Source organism: Motacilla alba, chromosome 3, assembly GCF_015832195.1.
Source record: "Motacilla alba alba isolate MOTALB_02 chromosome 3, Motacilla_alba_V1.0_pri, whole genome shotgun sequence".
In the NCBI taxonomy this organism is placed as follows: Eukaryota; Metazoa; Chordata; class Aves; order Passeriformes; family Motacillidae; genus Motacilla; species Motacilla alba.
In genome coordinates, this window is record NC_052018.1 from 106,452,275 (window position 1) to 106,474,164 (window position 21,890).

The 21,890-nt window shown below is 39.8% G+C and overlaps 1 long non-coding RNA gene across 2 annotated transcripts in view; it reads right to left on the reverse strand.

The window, feature by feature from the left end:
• Positions 1 to 21,890, reverse strand: part of LOC119698876 — a 31,607-nt gene that overhangs the window by 2,706 nt on the left and 7,011 nt on the right. The window contains exons 1-2 of one of the 2 annotated variants that reach the window (XR_005256298.1): positions 13,883 to 13,940; positions 8,719 to 8,856 (exon numbers count right to left, since the gene is read on the reverse strand). This is a non-coding gene — a long non-coding RNA (uncharacterized LOC119698876). Of the gene's footprint in view, positions 1 to 8,718; positions 8,857 to 13,882; positions 13,941 to 21,890 lie in introns of those variants that run through there. The other variant, XR_005256297.1, reaches the window with a different exon arrangement.

The window sequence follows — 21,890 nt, forward strand, 5'->3', positions numbered from 1 at the left end:
AATTGCCATCATTGGGCTTTACCACTAATGTCCCACAGAGATTAATAGAGGCATTTCATACCCTTGTGCATTATTATTTCAGATTATCAGCAGATTCTAGATGAAATTACTCTGTTATTTCATGGTCAGTTCATTTTCAAAAGGTTACTTTTGCAATAATAAAGGCAAGTGACATTTTGTTAATGAAGTCTCATTTTCAGACACCAAGAATAAGATAGTTCACAAACCCACTGACAATAATCTCATTTTACTGCCAGCTGTTCCCAACTTTCTTTGTAGGACCTGGATGAATAAATTTTAAGTATATTATCATAAGATCACAGGAAAGTTTATGTCAGAAGGGACTTCAGGCCGTCTCTAGTCCGACCTCCTGTGCAAAGCAGTGACAAAGGCAAGGTCAGGCTTATTGCTCTAGGCTTCATCTGGACCAGTCTTGAAAGCCTCCATGGACAGAGACAGTCCAGCTTCTCTGGGCAACCTGTTCCACTGCCTGTCTCAGGTCATCTCCAGCAGAATTGTCAGGTCCCAGCCTGTTTCATTGCCAGGGCTTATTCCCTGCATAGTACACAACTTTACATTTGTCACTGCTGAAGTTTGTAAGGTTCCTGTTAGGCTGTAAACTCCATATTATAGAAATCCACTTTTAAAAGCATGGATTAATATGTGATACAGAAATATTCCTAAAGAGCAAAATAAGACTCTTCAGAGCATGACACTATAGTGGCTTTGCTTCTACTGTTCCCTTGCCAGCCTGTATCAGAATTACACAGAATTCCACTCGTATCCATAATGGCCACTGGCAAAACTGGGGCTTCAGGTTGGCAGCTCAGATCACCCAGCTGAAAACAAAGTGATCTCACTACTGTTCTGTGCTGTGCTCTGATAACCAGCACCACAGAGGCAGGACACTCCTGCTGATTCTTCGTGTCACTACTGATCTACTAGCAAATAGAAGAGTGTTTGTCATCAGGGAATCTGTGACTTTTTCCATTATCTACAGGGTTAGTGGAGCAATTTTGTGAGCATAGATACCATTCCACCTCTTAATTCTTGAGATACTCTTTTCTTTATAGCTCCAGCCTCCTCTGTCCCTCTGCTGCACAGTTCTTTCCCATTAGTCTGTTTTTCCCTTATCTTCTTGTTAGCTCGTAGTCTCAGCCTGGTTCATCTACTGCCTCTCACTTCCATACCTGCTCCAAATCCAGCTTTTATCTCCTGGGAGCTCATCAAGACTGCTTCCTCACCAGTGATGAAATATCTGACAGGATATTAATCCTTCCAGAAAGACAGGATCTCTGCCCTTGGTTCCAGGACAGAGAAGAAAAAGCAAGTGGAAAAAGCAATTGCAGGGGAGGTCCTGCTTTAAAGTGAAACGGATTGGGGAAAGGATTTGCTTAATTACAACACATCTCTAATGACTATGTGTGGAATTTCCAGAAGGATTAGAATTAGACAAAACCATAATTATTCATGGCAACAGTAGAAGTCATCTTCATCGTACAAAAGTTACCTCCTTCCAGATGTGAAATCCTTCCAACACATGGGAGGCAGGAACCTTCCATAAATTAGAAATGAGATTTTCAGCATTGACAATATAGCATCTGTGTGTTTTTCCCAAGAAGATTTTTCTGAACTGGTCAAGACCTTTAGTCTGGAGGGGAAGCCAAACATAAAAATGGGAACCCATGAAGGGAAAAGAAAGTAAGATCTTAACATGGAATATCTGAAACAGTCTTAATTGCCTTTGACATACCCTATTTTGCTTCAAATCAATACATGGAAAGCATACAGAAGTAATTCTTGCTAACATTGCTTAATCCTGCCAAGAAGGAATTTAATTTCTGTCTGTGCTGGGGAGAGAGTGGGTTACAACTTCATCAATTCTGAATAACTGAATTCCATCAAAGAAATGAAAAAGGAATGACAAATTTTCTGAATAAGCTTTCTCATAAGAAATCCTTCATTAGTCACTGAAGACCCTGCAGACCTCTAATAAGAAAATTTACATAAGATATGCATTTGTCCAAACACTGAAATAACATTCTGAGCCAGATTCCTCTGATTCTGACAATGTTTCATTTTTTCCCACCCTGTAATACTCTGCTAGTGACCTGCTGGTGCTCCCACCCACTGCAGGCTGTATCAGATCACACCCCATGGCTTCATCACTCTGAACAGAGATGCCAGAACAAAGTCAAATATGCAATGCCCTTCAAAAGTTCTCCTCCTCAGAGAATGATTAAATTATCTCCAATTAAACCAAATGCTCTTTGTCTTCCTGTACTGATACTGAATGCTCATCCCTGCTGTCCCAAAAATAACAATCTGTTGCAGAAAACCTAGACCCGGTGTCTTTGCTATAATTTAGGAAAAAAATCAGTATTTCACCAAACTGACATATGTGTTCTCAGTGAATTAATGGTCTTAGTCATTTTTAACTTGCAGGCATAAATGAATAGCTCCAATATGGTCTGCATAACTAACAGTGTTGACTAATGAATATATAAACATTCAATTATGGCTTTATTAATTCAGAAAAGTTGGTTTTGATGCAGTTTTATGAGAGGTGGGCTCATCTATGGTACAAAAAGAAGGAGAGGCCATGCAGGTGTACAGCAGCATGTGCTGCAGTAACAGTAGGAATTATCTGGTTGCCATCAGCTCAGGACCCCTATAGCCCTGTCTCCTTGTCCTCTAAGTCATTAAATTAGTATCAGGTTTGACTGATCTCTATTTAAAGGGAAAAAATAAATCAGCTGCCAAAAAAACACGACTTGTATTATTAGCACATCAGCAATGCAACTCTTTATCAAACACTGAATTTAAACCCTCACCAAACTGATCCCCTAAGCTTTTGTAACTTTGGAACATATTCCTCATGTTAAACTAGAGAAAATAGAAAACCCATAAATAGGGATATTTTTAACTGGAGGAGTAAAACTAATGATTATAGCACTCTGTATCACTTAGAATTTCTAGTCACTTCAGCTAAAATCCCTTATAAAAACTATTTTAGCATTTGACAACAAGTACTGAAGAATTCTTATTGTAAATTGGAAAAATACCAGAAGAAAAGGTTGGAGGTGGCAATGGAGGAGTTGGGAACATGTTTAGCAAGAAATCTCATGAGAACGCTGTGCTGAAAGATCATTTTTATTCTAAATATAAATCTTTAATACATTTAATACCTCCTGGCTTTAACATCCTAATATATTTTTATTGCCAGTCTGAAGAAGAACAAGCAAGACAAGGTGATTCTCTGCAATTTACCTACCTTTTACAAAGAAGAGAAGGATTGAAATCCTGGTTAAAGGTTCCAATGCATTTTGTATTGCAAGTTATTTCAGTTTCTGTTCTGTCTTCTACTGGTGCCAAGCAATAGGACAAGAGGCAGAAGCTGGAACACAGGAAGGCCTCCCCTGCAAATGAGGAAGAATTTCCTTACTGTGCAAGTGACAGAGCACTGGAACAGGTCACTCAGGGAGGTTGTGGAGTCTCCTTCTCTGGAAACATTGACACAATCCACCTGCTCTAGGATGACCCTAAGGAGGTTGGACCACATGACCCACTGTGGTCCTTTCCAACCTGACCCACTCTGGGATTCTTTTTCTTTCTGTAACCTTGAAATGTCTAGATAGACTTCCCTAAACCACAAGATAAGTTTGGGTCTAGATCGTCAATATATTCCATATGCCCTCTGAAATACTCAGTTTAACTCTAGCAATGGTTAGGAGAAAAAGAGTTTGTGATGTCATAAGTAAAAAACCTTCCCTTGTGCCTATTTTTATTCTGTGTCAGTCAAAGTCACCTTTTCCCCAATCCTGTATGTTTTGTACCTACATTAAACAGTACAAGCTTTCTTTTGTTAAACCAATTGTCACTTTAATGTGACAAAAGTGGCTGAGCAGTGACAGGTTCCAGCTCTAGTCATCTATGCTCTCCAAATGGAAGGATCTGTGTTGTTTCCTAAAGCTGTCACGTGTCACTCAGAGCTCTGAAGCAGCTGTTCACTGGAAGATCAATGAAACACAGGTCTCAGAGATTACTAGAGAAATGGGAGAGCTAAATGGGATCTTAACTAGTCATTACCTGGGAAGAGAACTATGACTCACATCAAATTCAGAAAGTTAAACAGCCTTTTAGAAACTATCATGACTCACAAGCACTGCACACACAGGCACTCATACATACAGAGTCTTCTTCTCTGTTCAAGGCATTTAGTTCTTCTGTGGAGAAACTCAGCTCTCATCTCCTTGAACCTACAACAGCCTTATATCAATGTAATTACCTTGACATCAGCCAGCTCTCTGATTCAGAGAAGTAGATGCTAAATGTGTGTTTCTTGCTGACTGGTCTACATTAAATTGACCTATAAAGTTCTGTGAAACAACACATAACAGAAATTAACTTTTTTTTTTTTCTTCCCAAAGAGATTTTGTAAGAGTTTGCTTTGGATTGCAAGTAAAGCAACTCTTAAAATCAAATGAACTCCAGGTAGGTTTTCTTTGAGGACATAGTGTTCTAAAAGAAAAATCTTTTTCAACAATTATTCCAGTGAGGGGTTATTTTGGCTTCTGCAGCATTCATTTTAGTGGCAATAATTCTGTGTCCATAGAAGCAATTAACATAAGCAAAGCTATTGAGTTAAGCCAAGCTAGCCAATCTGGGGGACTCAGGCTTGAAATGGGAGCAAATACGACATTTTTAGCAGTACAGGTATTTCCAATCCATCAGTTACTGCTGTAATTTACATGCATGCTGCCTTCTGAGAGGTACTTTGAACTTTCAGGCAACTGAAAATAAGAAAGCAGTTTTGCTAATTTGAACTGCAAAAGGGTTTTCCACTGTGATGCTCTCAGTATGACCCAGGTGCACTCAGTGGAGATCATCCTGTAGGAAAAGGTAAAACGCTGGACAACCTTCTGAGTTTCTACACATATTTGTTCTGGCCCGGATGGAGAAGCTAATTTGTGATAATTAGGGTGTAAATTTCCAAGCACTGCAGCTTAGCTGCCCTAGTTCCCACTAAGGCCACTTGTCTTGCTGGGAGAAAGCAATCTGGCTTTGAAAGTACTGTAAGCTATTTTTCCTTTAACACTGAAGTGTCCCCAGCAAGAATAGTGTGAATTAGTGAAATGGAAATTCACACCCAATATGAGTTTCTATTAACCTCCTTCTGTTAAAATGCCCATAAATAGGGCAGGTGGCTGGAGCAGACTGACAGGGTAATAGATGCCCAGAAAGAAAAAGAAATTATATCACAAAAGTAGCAGAAGTCACTAGGAAAATGAATTAAGATGAGCTATGTCCACAAATGGTGTTAGAGAACTCCTCTCACCTTGAAGAGGAGGAAGTAGTGCAACCCAAGGAAGTAAACAAAATTACTGCAAATGACCTTAAGCAGCTGAACAAACAGTTTGATGTGCCTGCTAAGTGTTCACCTGAGGAGCCAAGAGAGCTGAGCACGGCAAGGTGTGCCCGACACAGCGCTGGGATGAGCTGTCCTCTCATGGTTGTTTATCAGACTGACTGAAATGAGCAAGTTCAGTTCTTAGCAGAAAAGTGTCTGCCTTGCAAAACTCAGAAGCATGAGATTCCCCTGCTAATCATCTTGGTGCAAGCGAAGAGGAACAAAAAACTTAATTATCCTTCTGCTCCAACAAATGGTACCTCCACACTAAAATCCAGAGACTGCACTGGGGACTGTCTATGCCTTTGCCCATTCCAGAATTATCCTACATGGATTATTTCATCCTGCAGGGTTGCCAGGCCTGAACTGAACCCTAACACATTAGACTGTTTGCAGTTCTTTGATTGTATTTATCAGTAGTCTTTGTTGTCAGGTGTAGGACTTTATTTTAAATCAATAAGAATATGCTCTTAACTACAAAAGCACATGGAAACTGCGTGAAATCTTCCATTGTTCCCCACCGCACAGCCAGGGTCTTCTTTAAAAAGATAACTTTGAGTTTAGAAATCCCAGGTTTAGGAACACTAATTTAACAGTGCTGCAAGGCAAAGATACATTCAGCTCGTTTGAATTCCTAGGCAAGGTGTGAAACCAAACTGGGGGGAGTCTCCAGATAAACCAAGAGTAATTCCCTGACTGTATTTCAGTCCAAAGCTGCATAGATCATAGTTGTAAAAACTCATTTTATGTCTCTTTTGTTAACTTTAGTGTCTTCTGTCTCTGAACATCATATGTGCCTTCCAAACCCTGCAAATCTGAGGCATCTGAATTTACTGTCATATTATGTTGTGAAAGTGGATTGCCACACAACTTTATGTCTGAATATTTCTCAAATTCACAAGTGCAGCAGATATTCTCCCTTCTGTCCATACAACTTCTTCAATGAGATTCTGCTTCAATATGCAAGTTATGGCATCTCTATATACTGTGAAAATGTGCTTCTCCACAAAAAGTAGTATTTTACTATCTTTGACAGCAATAAAAATATTTCTTACATACTATAGAGCATAGTGAGGCAGTCTGAGATATGCATGAAATGTCCCTCCAGGAAAGTGAGTTTATTTAAGGACACTGGCACACATTTCCAGTCTGGTTTATATTTCAGAAGTTGCTGTAATCTCAGACTGACTACATATTTGAGAAATCCTGAAAGACAGATGAGGTTCCAGAAGACTGGTAAAGATAAAAAATATATTAAGAGAAAGGAATAGCTGTGGAACAGTCAACATTTTTTCATGTTTAATTGTTTATTTCATTATTTTTCTCTTGATTTAAATTAACCAAGTATCCAGAAGAGAGCAATAAAAAAAATAGCAAGGACCAATGATTAATCAAAGGAAAATTGTATGAAACTAAACTAAATTATTTCTGTAACAAAGTAATAGGTCTTGGGAAAAAGAATGAGCAATTAAAGCCATATATGCTAGATCTGAAATGTTGCATAGTGCTGTCTGATTGTTCCCACTCTTTGCTATTGTGTATTTAATTATTCCTACCTAAATGAAGTAGCTCTCATTTTAATTTGTTGAGCTGTGTATACTTTTCACACTGATTTCTTGAACTCTCATGATGATTCTCAATTTACATCCTACCCTTTCACAAACAGTTAAGGGATCCTCTGCAGCTGATGGCTGGATGCTATTTAATAATCCTCCCTGCTGTGTTATCCAAAATATTAAGGGAAGTCTTGACTAGTGCTAGACCTGAGGTAGGATCCTGCAAACCCCATGTGCAAAATCCTTTCATTTTGATGATGACTCATGGTTAGTAAAACCAGCTGCATTTTCCCAACACGCTGCAGCAGTACTCAGGAAAATAGCTGCATGTTTTATCACGAATGGAACCAACAGAATGATATCAATCCAGAATGAAAGCAGAAAACATTGCACTGGGATGCATAAGCCAAAAAGTAGCACTGAAGATGTGAAGAAGTGGCATTTTGGGACATTACACTTTTGAAAGCTGCATGCACATATTTGAGATAATTCAGGAGATATTAGAGCTATTGGCCTTGGAGATCAGCCAGAAAGAACTGAGCTCATTCCACCAAAAGAAAACTCTGCAGACACACATGAAAACATAAATGTAAAGTGGTAGTAAGTGTGGAAATACAGTATTCTCTATGCACCACAGACAGGGTAAAATGTAATGGTCTGAAACTACAAAAAGTGATTTAAATTAGAGGTTTAAAAAACTACAAAGAAATGAAAGTGAGAATACATCACTAAACTTGCACGTTCCCTACATGACATTAATGGTAATGTAAAAATGCCAACCAAACCGTGCTTCCATAACCCACCTTCAAAACTGTCACACACATGGATCCAGGGATATCTTCTGCTTCATCAGGTTGTTCAAAGGCCCATCCAGCCTACCTTGGATGCTTCCAGAGATGTTCCAGCTGACAAGGTTTAAGAATTATGGAGACACAAAAAACACAGCAATCCTACAGATGATTAAGGAACCATCCAAATCTATTATTTATAGTCTTACACAGTTTTTGACAGGTGACTGTAAAATACAGGTTTGAAATCTTTATTTTAACCTGCTATTGTGAGGAGCCAAAAGTTCAGGGATGTAAATTTTCTCCAAAGAAATCAATGGCAAAGTAGAGTCTACCTACACAAGATATTTATGCAATCCCCATTATGGCAGTATTAGTACTCTTCCCAATATTTAATGTACAATAATGCTTCACAATAATGCTATAAGGTCAGTAAATCTGTGAAACCACACAATCAAAAATACAAGATTTGTGAACCCAAAGAGAAAATGCTCAGTAAATCAATCATGAAGAGTAATCCAGTTGTATCTCCTTGGAGGAAATCACACTCCTAGCTCCCGCTTTTACCATTTCAGATCTGCTCAAATCACTGAATTCCAAAAAAACTGGGTGGACTGTACATGCACAGATCAGTGGAGCCATCAGTTCAGCACAGAGCAAGACAGGTGCTGTTAGACACTTACCAAGCTGTTAATATGCACATTATTTGCTCTCACCTGAGTCTTGGACATCTGACAAGATGTTTTTTTCCTGCTGACTGAAACAATAGCAACTGCCTGTAAGAACATGCTGTTCTGGAAAGCTTAGCAGGTCTGTTGTTTGCCTGTTTTATCCAATGAGTGATTACATTTAAAGTAGATAAATAAGCCTGGAGATGCTATTTATTTAGGCATGCAGCTACCCAGTTGAACTTACAATTCAAATAACCAAATTATTTTATGAATCTGACACTAAAATGACTTACCAGAAGCTACAGAATGAGCAGTCATATCTCAGACCTAGGTTCTCTTCTTAGTTGCATGACTCTTTCTCTCTCTTTATGGTCTGATTTTTCAAAGAAGGATTTTAAATTTCGGAGAATAGAAATCCAAGACTGGGCATGCTGGGCAGAAAAAAAAAAGCATGTGATGACCATCTCAGCAAGGCTTGAGTACATTACAGAAATACGCTACCAGTAGCTCACAATTTATAGCTTTCTGAAAGTGTCTGTCAAACTGTAATGTTACTTTTCTTTGTATGTTACCAAATGAGCATCCAACCCTGAAGCTCTTCCAAAGTACAGATAATACTCATGTTTTATATACAAAAAAAATAGGGTTTACTTCTTTGAGTGTACCCACAGCTGTCTCATGAGTGTGAACCACTCAGTTTAGGAAGGCTTTTGAATCAGACCCATGCTCACAGATTAGTTTTAAATCAATACTCAAAGAACCATTAGAGAATATATTTTGTGTTTCATTTTTATTTTGCTGAGGGTTTTTTCTTAAAAAACCTGTAAGACAGTTGAGTACCAGCTTCTCCAAAAGAATAGAGGCAGCTACATCACTTATTCTAGGCTTGAAAGCATTTTCATGGCCATTGAGAAGTCCTTTAGATAGTCCAGCACTGATTTCAGCACAAAATCTTTTCACAATGCAAGTATCAGGATACTTTGGAGCTGAAAAGCAAAGCCTTCAGTTAATCCAATTCTGCAAATACAAACAGCTTCCTGAATTAAGCATTAGAGAGAGTATCTTCCTGGGCATGAACTCTCAAGCCTACAGCACTAAGTAGGGAAGGAAATGGGACAACAACAGGCAGGAGAAAATCTGCTACTGGCCCAAATGTATACTTTTGTGGAAATTCAACCCCAACTTCCAGCACTGCAACTCTTGAGAAGCAAGGAGATGTCTTAGAAAATACCGGTGCTAGAAGGAAATTACAGATGTTAAATTGAAGGTATGCATAACAACTGTTAAACTGAAAGTAGGCCTAATAACTTAAATTTTATGAGCATGGACCTAGATGTTGCAATTTTAACAGAATTATGCAGATTTGGTGCCCCCTGCTGTCTTTTACTACCAGAGTGACCCATGAAAAATATAAGTGATTAAACACACTGGACTGCACAAAACACCCCCAAAGAGCAAATTAAGGATTCTGTTCAAAAAGGCACATTTAAACTAGAGTGTGAGTTCACAGACTGCTTTGGTGAAGCACCCAGGAGCTGAGAAGAGCAGAGCTCTATGTTGGGAATGACCACAAAGAGGAAAAACATTGAGTGCTCCATGGCCAACAGGAGCCAAACAGAGAGCTGAGCTTCAGCCTTGGCACACCTCCATTGCTTCAAACCAGAACCACAGAAAAGACTCAGTTTCTTGTGGGGATAAAACCAGACAAAATCCCTGTAGCCTCCCTTTTCTTGCTCAACCCCGGCTCTGCTGTATTCCTGCCTCTCACCCCCAAACAGGAGAGTTTAAACAGACTCTAAATATTTCCATATGATGGGAGCATCTCGACATCTCAAAAAATATGAGTACCAGTGGTGTCCCCAGGTACACACTGGGTGCATCTACACAAGTTTTTGTTATCAAATAAAGTGGAAGAGACACACTCCAGGAGCACACCCAGCACAGAAGGATCCTACAGGGACAAGCCCAGAGCTAACCTGAAGCACAGCCTCTCCAACACACTCAGCACAGCTGCTGCTGTGGCAGCACAACCTGCTTCTCTCTCCAGAGCAAACCTTCTTGGGCCACACTGCATGCTAAAGGGACTTCAAATGAGACTGACCTGCTGAATCCCACTGCCTCAGAGGGGGTGGTCTCACCTCTCCATCCCCTGAGAGCCTTGTTGCCAGTCTACCCATTTCATAAGCCCCAGCAACTTTCTGGCTTCTTGCTTAACTTTCTGACTTAAAAGAGTCATCTCTCCCTCTGTCCCCCCACCCCAGGCTGCTTTTCAGATGGATCAGTTTATTGTAGGGTCATGTGGGTGCCTGGTCTGATGTAAGAGAGGGAGGAATGTCCCTTTGGCAGCAGTACAGTCTCAGATTGGCTTAAGCTAATCGTGAAACTTCTGTCCTGAATCAAATAAGGCCATGACGTGCCAGTGGGTGCAATTGCTTGTCCAAACTAACAGAGCACATTTCCAGCACAGCTGGGTTGAATCCTGCTATAATCAATGGCCAAGATATTATATCACTAACTTTTAAAAATTGCTCTGTTGGTCTCTTTCTTTGCACTCCTACAGGAATACTACACAATGAAAGTGATGATGAAGCAAAGCACAGTGCTCCATCTGAACTTCTGCAAAGCAGCAGTCAGGACTTTTCCAGGAAGAATATCTATTTAAGTGATTTTCTACTGCAAATCAACAGGCTATCAAGTGATGACTTTGTCTGCTTAAGCTCAGACATTTCTTTATAGGGGCCTTCATTCAGTAGTCACAAGTAATCAATCAGTCAGTTACTTCCTCCCTTGGCTGTCTGTGCTTGAAGATGGAAAAAAAAAACAAGAACAAAACAAACCCCCAAAAAAACCCCAAAAACAAAAAAACCCCATCAAACCTAAATAAAAAGCTCCACAGAAAAGGGACAGTCCTGTCTGCCACAACAAGGGTGTTCAGTGACTTGAGACTGGTGCCTGTGTTCCTGAAATCATGGGTGCTAAAACAGCATTATGCTGTACTTCAAGCAGATGTGCAGCAGAGGATGCTTCATCATTTCATATTCTCCTCAGGTTGGAAGGCTTTTTGGACTGACATTGAATCTGTGAGTCACTGACTGCTCTGGAAAGGCTTACTGGTGAATAAGATGAAATTCCTGTCATTTATAGTGTCTGAGAAAGTTTTTCAACTTCAAGAGAAAAGAATTGATTCAGTTTCTCTGACACTTATTTATACACACAAGTTTTAAATGGCCATTTTCAACTCTTGAACTCCTGTGACTTAGTGAGATGTTATGATCTGTATTACATCTGCTGTAGCAGTATTTAAACACACATCCTTAATAAAATCTTGCTCACTCCCACCATCTAGAAATCCTATTTTGTACTTCACACATTTTATTTTCATACCTCAGAATTCAAAAGATACCAGAAGGCAGGAGTGTGGTCTGGTAACTATTAAATTAGTTGCACCCTGATACAAAATCAACTTGTTTAGTGCATCCTTTCTACTAGTCAGTTTACTCAGTGAACTGGCTGCAGGGACTGTCTGAAAATTCACTTCTATCTCCTCTAAATGTTGTTTAATTCAGCAGTCTGTCCTCTATTCACCTCTTTTCAGTGTGAAACACACAGCCATGTCAGGGGTTGTGCAAGAAGAAGATTATGAGGGTGGATCCACTTGTTTTGATCTCCCGACAGAGCACTGTGGCTCACCCTGCTACCACCAGGCTGTGGGGCTGCTCCTGCAGCCACCTTCTCACTCCTTTTCCACTCCTAAGCTCTCTTCTTTCTCCCCTTTTCTTGTTTTCTCCCCGAAATTAATAAATTAATGTGCATTTCTAGCAGCCACCACTCACAAAGAGCCAGACCTTGATGTTCTTGAGAGCGAGGAGCCAAATTTTAACTATTGAAATGAACTTGAGTGCTGGAAGAGCTGCGTTGACATAGAAGGGAGGCGTGCAGAGGGGTGAGTGTGGAGGTTTAAGTCAGATCTTATTATCACAAGACCTCAGGGCACTGGCTAATCAGCAGGGGTGTAGCTTTATTGGGGAAAGTGTCTTTTATGATATTCATGTCTGTATCTGAAACATTCCATTTCAGTGAGACAACCAGAGACACTTCATGAGCCACTGGAGTGCTACATGACAGCCATAAATAACAATTACTGGGAGACTCTCTTCCAGGGCATGCCAAGCCCCAGTGTGTGGGAAGGGATAAAACACATCACTACTCTTGTCTTTCAAGTATGCTCTTCCCAACACAGAAACTAAGGTGAATATCAACATACATGGCAGACTTCTTTCTTCACTCAGCATACTCTTTTTCCTGTAATCCAAGTATTATTGGGACATATTTCTTCCACCTACTACGTATCTTTTACCTAAAAGTGCAGATTTGTGCACTGTGAGTTGTAGTTTTCTCCTCATAGGATAAGAAATCACTTTTGGGATAAAGAACCCAGAACAGGGAAGCAAAAAACTCCAAACTCAGTTCACAGTGTAAACAGAAGACTTTGCACTTACTCCACTTGTTGGACATCCTGTCTAGAATAGGATGGCAAATTGCCCTAGGCTTTGTTTATGTTGGCCAGCAAAATATGCCATAAACAAAGCAGAAGACAAACTGGTTTCTAACATGATTTGTCCAGTTTTTGAGGGATAAAATAAAACTTTTTAACACTAAAAACCAACACAATCAACCAGCCAAACTAGTGGAAGGATTGAAATGAGCCATGTATAACTCAAAAAACCAAACCAAGAGTAGGCATCAATGACCCAGAGGCAGAATTTAAGAATTCAAGTCATTTGAGTATAGAATAAACAGTGGAGGGACACCAAGCAAAACCAAATTTCTGCATATCCATATTTCAGGATTAGGTTAAAGAGCAAAAGGTCTGTTCACCATCTCCTTCTGGAGACTAAACCAGGATTGAGCCAAGGGTATATATATGCTAGTATATCAGTAAGCACCGGGATATATTCTTCTGTTAGAACAACATTTTATCACATACATTTGTTCTTATCAGAAGCTGGAAGACAAAAGCACTCTTCATCCTGCAGTTAACAACAACAGGTGACAATCTGTTAGCAACAGAGTAAACACTGCACTTTATCAAGCATTATTTCATTTTCGCTCTCCTCTTTCCATTTTTTTGTGTCCTTGTAAAGACTGGGCAGCAGGTGTGAAACAAGGACTACTAAATGTTACAGAATTCCAAGTAATAACATCCAAACCCTGCTTTTTTTATGATAAACAAGTTTAGCTCCAATACGTGCAGTTGTTTTAAGGTATTTTTAATCTGAATTCAGCATTTAAGGTTCTTATGAGAATTCGATATTCATGTGAGCCTATTAAATATGAAACACTGATGATCATAAAAATAAAAAAATAGTGTGAAATAGATAATATTGATATTCTTGCAAAGTGATGCATTCAGCTTGTATTTCTCTGTGTGTGTGTGTGTCTTGATTCTCTCCTCACCCTGATATGGCTGGACTTGCCAGAATGTCTCATTTCTCCCCTTCTGGATGCAGTTTCCCTGCACGAAAAGAGGGTAGGGTAGAGATGAATGGAGGGTGGGAATGCAGATGTCACCCCAGTTCTGGATGAAGACAAGGCACACACTCGGGGAGCTGAGGAGCACTGCTGAGGCACGCAGTGTAACCACAGCTAATGCAGCCAAGACAGGGCCTTAGGCAGCAACTGACTTTGCAGCTCTGTCTAATCTCCAGGCTTACAGGGGATGCATTCTGACATTGCCCCTTTTGCTGTGTAACTCTTCTTACCTGTAAGAAAAAGCTTCAGCAGCTCCCAAAAAGCTTCAGCAGACATTCCCAAACAATAGATACAGTAATCTGTTTATAATGGGCATCTGCTGCTTGGTCCACTGCAGTGATATTCTGAATTTTAACGGCATTCCTTTATTTTAAACATGCCACCAAGGGTAAATATTTAATGGGCAGTGATCCCTGAACAATAGGGTTTAATTTCTCATTTACCAGGTATATGGGAGTAAATCTGTATTCAGTGCCCTGTAATAAAACATAGCTCATAAATTAATATTATGCTTTGGAATATAAATATGAGGCATTATACACAGCGTGTAACTTAATCATTCTTGACTCTGGCATGAACGGTCGGAGGTGAATGCCACCTAGATTAATACTAATTACACCTTGCACCTTTATGAACAGACTGAAGCACTTATCAGCCACGCACACAAGCAATTTGTTCTAAGCCACACAATGAGTCAGTGGCAAACAAAGGAGAGGAACAAGGTTCCTTTATCTGCCAGGCTTCTTCTGAGCCAGCTTCTCGCCAACAAGAATTAAAAGCCATTTCATACTTCATAGCTACTTTCTGTCAGTGTTTCACCAGGGTTATAAACTCAGCCTCACAACGTATTAAAAAGCTTTGTACAAGTAAATACATAAATATATTTATATGTGTGTGTGTGTGTGTGTGTGTATATTTAAATACAGCAAAACATAAACCTAATGGATTAAAGCCTCACAACTCCTAAAGTAGCTTAAATTTAGTATCTGAACACATTACCAAAGAAAAGAGTACTACTCTGAAAGCACACATTTATTGTATAAACCTCAGTATTTTGTGCAGCCTTTAGGTTCACTGCAATCCTACTGTACTACGTTTTTATACTTCTTTAAATAACCACTGGGTGTCACAGTTATCAACAGAAAATGCTTGGGGGGACTTTTCCAGGTTCATTTCAACTGGGATTCATATCATCAGAGGTAATACCAATTCCTATACCTGTAATGCTAATACCCACTCCCATTCCAAGATGAGAAAATGGCTTCCTCAATTAAAAAAAAAATCAGAGTTAATACAAACTGTGTTCTTTTAGAAAATGTAGCAAAATGGAGATTTCTCTTTAAAATTTAGCCTACAGGTAAGATTTTGTCAGACTGCACATTTGTGAAGTTCACTACTGGAGTGGAATGAGGCAATTCTAGATTTCATGGACTTGAGGGAAAAATTCCATAGGCTTTCTCTTTCAAAAATTAAGAAAGAGAATGAGAAACACGACAAACAATTATGTCCTCTCTACTTCATAAGAATCCCATTCACTCTAAATATTTTGGCATTATAAATAGCATTATAGCCTTATGCTTCAGGTCTCAGCTCTCAGAATCACACAGCTAGCAGAAGAACGTGAGTTCTCTTAATTTAAGAGTATGGTCTTCACCACAGAAGAGAAAATGTGACCCCAGTGACTACTCAGATTTGCAAGTAACAGCTTTAAATCATGCAAACTGCTCTGAGTCTTCATTCAGCTGTCAGCCCCAAAGGAACAAAGTGCTGTTCACCTCCCAAAATTCCCATGAGATGAGGATTTCACCCAGCCACCTGTGTGCCTCACACCTGGAGAACTGGAGAGCTGTTCCATGCTCCCAAAGCATGGGCAGCATCAACCACAGCACCACGTGAACTTGCAATTTTAGAGGCTGTATCACCATATAGATGATGCAAATGATCCATGAGGAGAGGCTGGCATGGCTGGGACACTTGGGAGAAGATAGAGTGGACAGCCAAAGGATTGGTGCTCCTAAGTGCTTTGGAATGTCTGCAGGATACCTGGGAAGCCTCTGTTGTACCTGTACTAAAGGATATTGGTCTGGAGCAGATGCTTAGAGCAGTCAGGGATTCATGTTTGGGATCATTCTGGACAGCAGAGTTTTGGGGATCTTTGCCAGGACCTGTAAGATGTGAAGAAAGAAGGAGGAAGGTATTTAATGGATATCTCCTGTATCTTGGAGTATGACATTTGAGGGCTGAATTAAGGAGCGTGGGTCAGTTACCAGCTGCCACATTTCTCATTCCCTACTTCTTCTTACCCATCTCTGAGTTTAAAAATGGAGGCAACTAAAAATGGAAGCAGAGAACTAACCTAATCCCTGAAAATCAGGCTCCACAGAAGCACCTACGGTTCCTGGCCACCGTTCAGGTGAGAGATGCAGGCTGAGACACGGGCAGGTGAGACAGAAATGCCAAACAGGCACTGTCATGAGAGATGTGCAACACATGGCAGGCACCAGCCTCTCTCTCTCTCTCTCTCTCTTGCAAATCACCCTGCCCTGCCCAGCATTTTCTAACTCCTCCATTTCAGCCACTTGCTGCCTGAGCAGCTAAAATGACTGTCTCAGCCAGAAATGTGATTTATTTTTTTTTAATTTTAATCTATATTCATCCAAGTCCAGCTGCACAGAAAAAGGCACATGTAGGAGAATGCAAGCATTATCTAATACATAAAAGATGGATGCAGAGAGGAAGAGAATTAAGCTGTTCTTCATGCCCAGCATGGCACGATAAGAAGTAATGGGTGTGAACTGCAGGTGGGAGTTTCAAACTAGACATTAGAAATGACTTCTTTTACCAGTAGGCATAATAAGGACTTGAATAGATTGCTTGAGGAGGCTGCAAAAGACTTCAAAAACAGGTTAGACAAACATTTATCAGGAATCATATTGGTATGATTCATGTTTGCAGACTGGAGCAAGGAATGGATTGTCTAAAGTTCTGTTCTCCTGTGATTTTTTGATCCAAAGATGCCTAATGACCTATTTTTTTTTTTTTTTTTTGCTAGGGATTGGTCTTAAACAAATCGCACAATCTTAAAAACCTGCCAGCAAAATAATAAAAAGAACTTCTTAAAAAATAAACGTTATTCCGATGCCTTCCCTTAGTCAAAAAGCCCTCCCACTCTGCAACACATTCAACTACAAAGCTGAATACAGTCAGTAAAATACTGAAAGCATTAGCAGCACTGCTAACACTGTGGCAATAATACAGCAAGTGATCTGAAATCCCCATTTCTTTTGACCAACTTCTTGCCACTTGTACCTTTCTGTCCTTCTTGGCACCCCAACACAATACATAATTTTCTAAATTACTTGAGCTTTTCTGCACACTTTCATTAACATAGCAGGTGCAGTTATTTAGACCATTAATGTCCTAGCAGTAGTGGAAGCTGGGAGTGACCCCACTGCAAATTACCAGCTCAGACACAAGAGGTGAATGGTGCTTTAAAATACAGCTGGAAATCTTCCACTGTACCCAAACAGGACTCGGTCCAAGGTCCTTGTCCAAAAGCTGCCCTCTTAACACAAGTCACTTGAGTTGGAGGAGAAAAGCATTACAGATTAATTCTGGTTTGTGGAGAAAAGAGGCTCTTTTCTTCCAGCTGAAGTTAAAAGCTGCCAGCAAACATCAGCGACCTATTTGGAAATTTTGGACTGACTCCTCATGTGAGCTGACCGTGGACTTTTTCTCCACTTTCTATTGTATCATTTCTATGAACTCAGTCACCAAAAGCTTCTCTGAGTCAAATTCATTCTTTTTGCTCTTTCTCTTCACACTGCTGTGCCACTATTTGTCTTTCCTTTCCCATTCCCATCACTTGTCAGCAATAACTTCCCTTCCAATAGTTTGAAAGACTGATGCCAACGCTAAGAATAAACCTACAGGGGGAGGGAAATCCCCCCTATTCAACCTGTTCTGTCCATGTTACCTTTCCATTTTGTCTCCTCTTTCTAAACTGTAAGCTTGCAGAAGCATGGACAGACTTAAATTCAAACTAAATATTTACAAAAGTAGGGCTCGCTTTGCCTGAGCCTGCTGGGATTACTGGTACATGGACATTAAAGACATTGCATTTATGTAATGTAAATAATGCAATGTAATGTAATGCCAGACTGCGGCTACTACTGCATACCTCAGGAAACAGAGGGAATAATCGAGGAATTATTTTTGAAATATTACAAAAAATTATGAAAAAAAAAAAGGAGATGCAAAAAAAGGACAGTGTGATAAAACCTATGGAGAATGTGCTGGTCACATGTCAAACCACACTGACAATTACTGAAAACAGAACTGGCCACGGAGTGGGGTCCCACAGCGTGTGTTTGGCAATTGCATCACCTGTGCTACATATTCTGAATGACTTTGGTTGAACTACCTGAATTATTACTCATGTAACCCTATAGTTAAATGCAGGATATGGCTGCACAGCTCAGCACTGCACTCCTACCAAGTAACTCCAAAACAAGATGCTGCAGAGGTGTGTCACCAAGGCGCTCCACCCCGGTAATGAGCACAGCAGCCAGCTGGGAAGGAGGGCTGAGGTGGGAGACCTGCATCTTCCACAGCCCCAGCCCACAGCCTAGTGTCCCTCTGGGAATGGGAACGAGGAACAGGACAATTGTTAGATCCATCTCACTTCAAAGAGTCTAAGAAACAGCCTTCTGATGTCTATGTAGCACAAATGGATATAAAGATAAGATCTGCTTCTCTTTTAACTGAGAGACCTCTCTAAGATTCCAGTCCTTCTTGTTCACAACCGCCCCAATTGCTCTTCTTCTGCAGAGCTAAAATGATGGCAATGTGATCAGAAGTCACAGCAAATTGAGTGTTACATTATTATTGATTAATTACATCATTAAACACATTCTAATTTGTTTCAGTGCACCCTATGTGGCCCCACACAGGTAAGAATCACAAAAAATGGGCACTGAAGCAAATAGAGCTTACACACAGGTGTAAGCCAGTCTTAAAACAATGTAAATCCCATCTAGGTAAACAAACAGCAGCCCCAGTATGTCATCTACCTGAATGCATTAAAATAGCAGTCTATACCAAATATTACTTGGGCTAATCACCACGAGCCATACCCAGTGAACCTCATTTTGATATTCCTTGTTCCTCCTCACAGAAAACTTCTGCAGTATAAAGAGAGCAGGATTAGGCCAAACAATTCCATGAGCTCATTAGCTTCACACCACAAACACAAGTCAGACACGCGTAAGAATAAAGAGCCAGTTTGGCAAGATACCATGATGCCAAGTCAGGTCAGTCAGGTTATAATAATTTTTAATTAACACTCTTCCAAGTTTCAGTGTTATTTATTTGCATGCCAGTGTCACTCAGAACAATCCTCTTTCCTCCCTATGAAAACCTTGGAGGAAAACTGAAAGAAAAATTTTCAGCCTGATCTGGACAAAGAGAAATCCAATGTAATGACAAATGAAAATGATAGGTGAACTTGAAAACCCTTAATGAAAACATCTTTGGAAATGAGAAGACCGATACCAGTCTTATATCCAGGGGATAAAGAAACAAAAAGCATAATTCAGCGCAGGTTGAACACCACAGAAGACATGATTTCTATGATTCTGTTTTTGATTATGTTTATCCAAGCAACAAAAATTCCCCATCTCAGAGGTTTTATATTGCCTTGCCCCTGAAAATGCTCCCTGTTGAAACATTGCTAGTGTTATTCCCTAAGGAATACAAAGGTCCAATGTAAAATTCAGCAGATTGAGCATTCGAGAAGGTTTCATTTTAAAAATTACTATTTTAATTATTTTTTGAAAATGCTTCATAGTGCAATAACTATGCAATATTATTCACCAAGGCTTGTTTCAAAAGCCAAGTCATGGAAGCCATTGTTGACAATCTGCCTCAATTTAGTCTGACTACTCAAAAAAACTGACTGAATATCCAGAGGGTTTGTTCCATATATTACATTATTTACAATTTAAATTAATGTTTATTGGTATTTGTGTTATATAGGTAAAATGATAAAAACCATTAAAGGTGTTGAAAGACATAGCCAAAATTGCTATTCCTATGGCAAATTTTTGAACATATGTGAAGTAGAACAGTCTTACTATTCACATAATATTTGCAATGTATTTCATTATCAATATTTTGTTAATATTAATAAAACACAAATATTTAATACATTATAAAAGTAAGATGTAGAGTAATATATTCGTTTTGTATATAAGACAGATTAAGGGTGTTTTAGCATCAAATAACTCATAAGATTTCGGGGAAGTCATAATGTGTTTATACAAGATATTTTATGATATCTGCACGGTAAAACTCTTTTAACAATGAAGCAGATGATCCTAAGTCTCTTCTCAGGGTTGAAATAATGCTATCAAAATATTGTTGAAGAAGGAATGCTGGTATGTGTTATGGGGTGATTGACCTCATAAAATATAAAAATTAACGTGAAAAATGAATGGGCTTAGTGAACAAAAGTGCCTATTTTAGAGTTTTGTTGAAAAGGCCTTTTTTTCAAGATGGATTACTTGTATTTATTCTTTATTTTTACAAAGGATGAGAGATGGTGGGGAGAGAAACTGCTGGCAGTTCTGTATACACAGAATGCTTACTGCACTTAATCAGGAAAGTTTTTTAAACTTTCACCTTGCTTTTTGTTCATCTGATTATTATTTCCATAATAATTTTAATAGTGCCCATACTTTTAAAGTAACAAAACTAATTAAGCATCAATGACTACCCTCTACTATCTAATGAACTGCACATAGGCTCTAGTTAGGCCCAAGGGTCACAAGACACATACCCTGAAGAATCAAGAGGATGGAGAGCCCTGGGAGCAGCTCCAAGATAAGATGTGGTAGGTCTAGACCCTCAGAGATCCCCAAAGGTCATCCTGGATCCTTCCTGCCAACATCCCTGGAGACCTTCTTCTTCAGGTGGCCCGTCAATACTGGCCTGAACACACCTGGCTGGCTGGTTCCCTCCCACAGCTGGGTCTTGGGAGCCATTATGACCTTGAGGACAGATGATGACAGACCAGGAAGGGATGTGATGGTACAGCTCCAAAATCCACGAGCCACAGCCTGGTCTCCCAGTAACACGGGAGTAAGTGCTCCGCTACCACAGCTCACTGTGGCTATCAGTGGCACACTGACATCTCTCAGCCAATGTGACACTGTTTGAATTTCCAAATTTACAATCACAGTGGTAGAATGTAGGCCAGAATTCACCTCTTTTAACTCCACTCACCTACAAGTTAGCAATGGACTCTAACGTCGCTGGGCTAGACTCCCGTGGTGTCACTGCAAGACACCAGAAAGCACACATCCCATTTTATGATAAGGATCTGGGATGAATCACCTTTGTGGCGGCCTCCACCTCTTCAGAGGAAGCCTAGGAAAATAGCTAGGCCAACTGCTTAACTTAGAGATGTACAAAGCCAGGCTAGATTAATGCCATGAACTATGTTTTTCAAAAAGAAAGTTCTTTCAGGGTTTTCCTGCTAACACTGTTGTTACAATAACAGCAAAGCAGATTTATCAAGCTACCTACTTTGCATTTGTGTCAATGCTCCTGGCAAAATGAAATTAGTTCTGTTCAGCTGTGTCTTTGGCACTGCACATCCTTGGCAGGGGACTCCTAACAACACATGGGTATTCTTTTAGCTTCAGGGAGAGGAGTCTTTGTCTTTCAGGACAGAAAGCTTGAGCTCATTTCAGGATGCATTTGTGAGGCTTTCAAAGGCCATGGTGTGCAATATAATTAGTTACTCCGAGGTGACAGATTTGTTATAATCTATAAAACTAGGTTCCAACTGTGAAAACGCAGTAAACAGTGCTGCCCACAGAAATATGTCTATGCATGCACTGAAATATTTAAAAGACCCAGCCTTTGATGC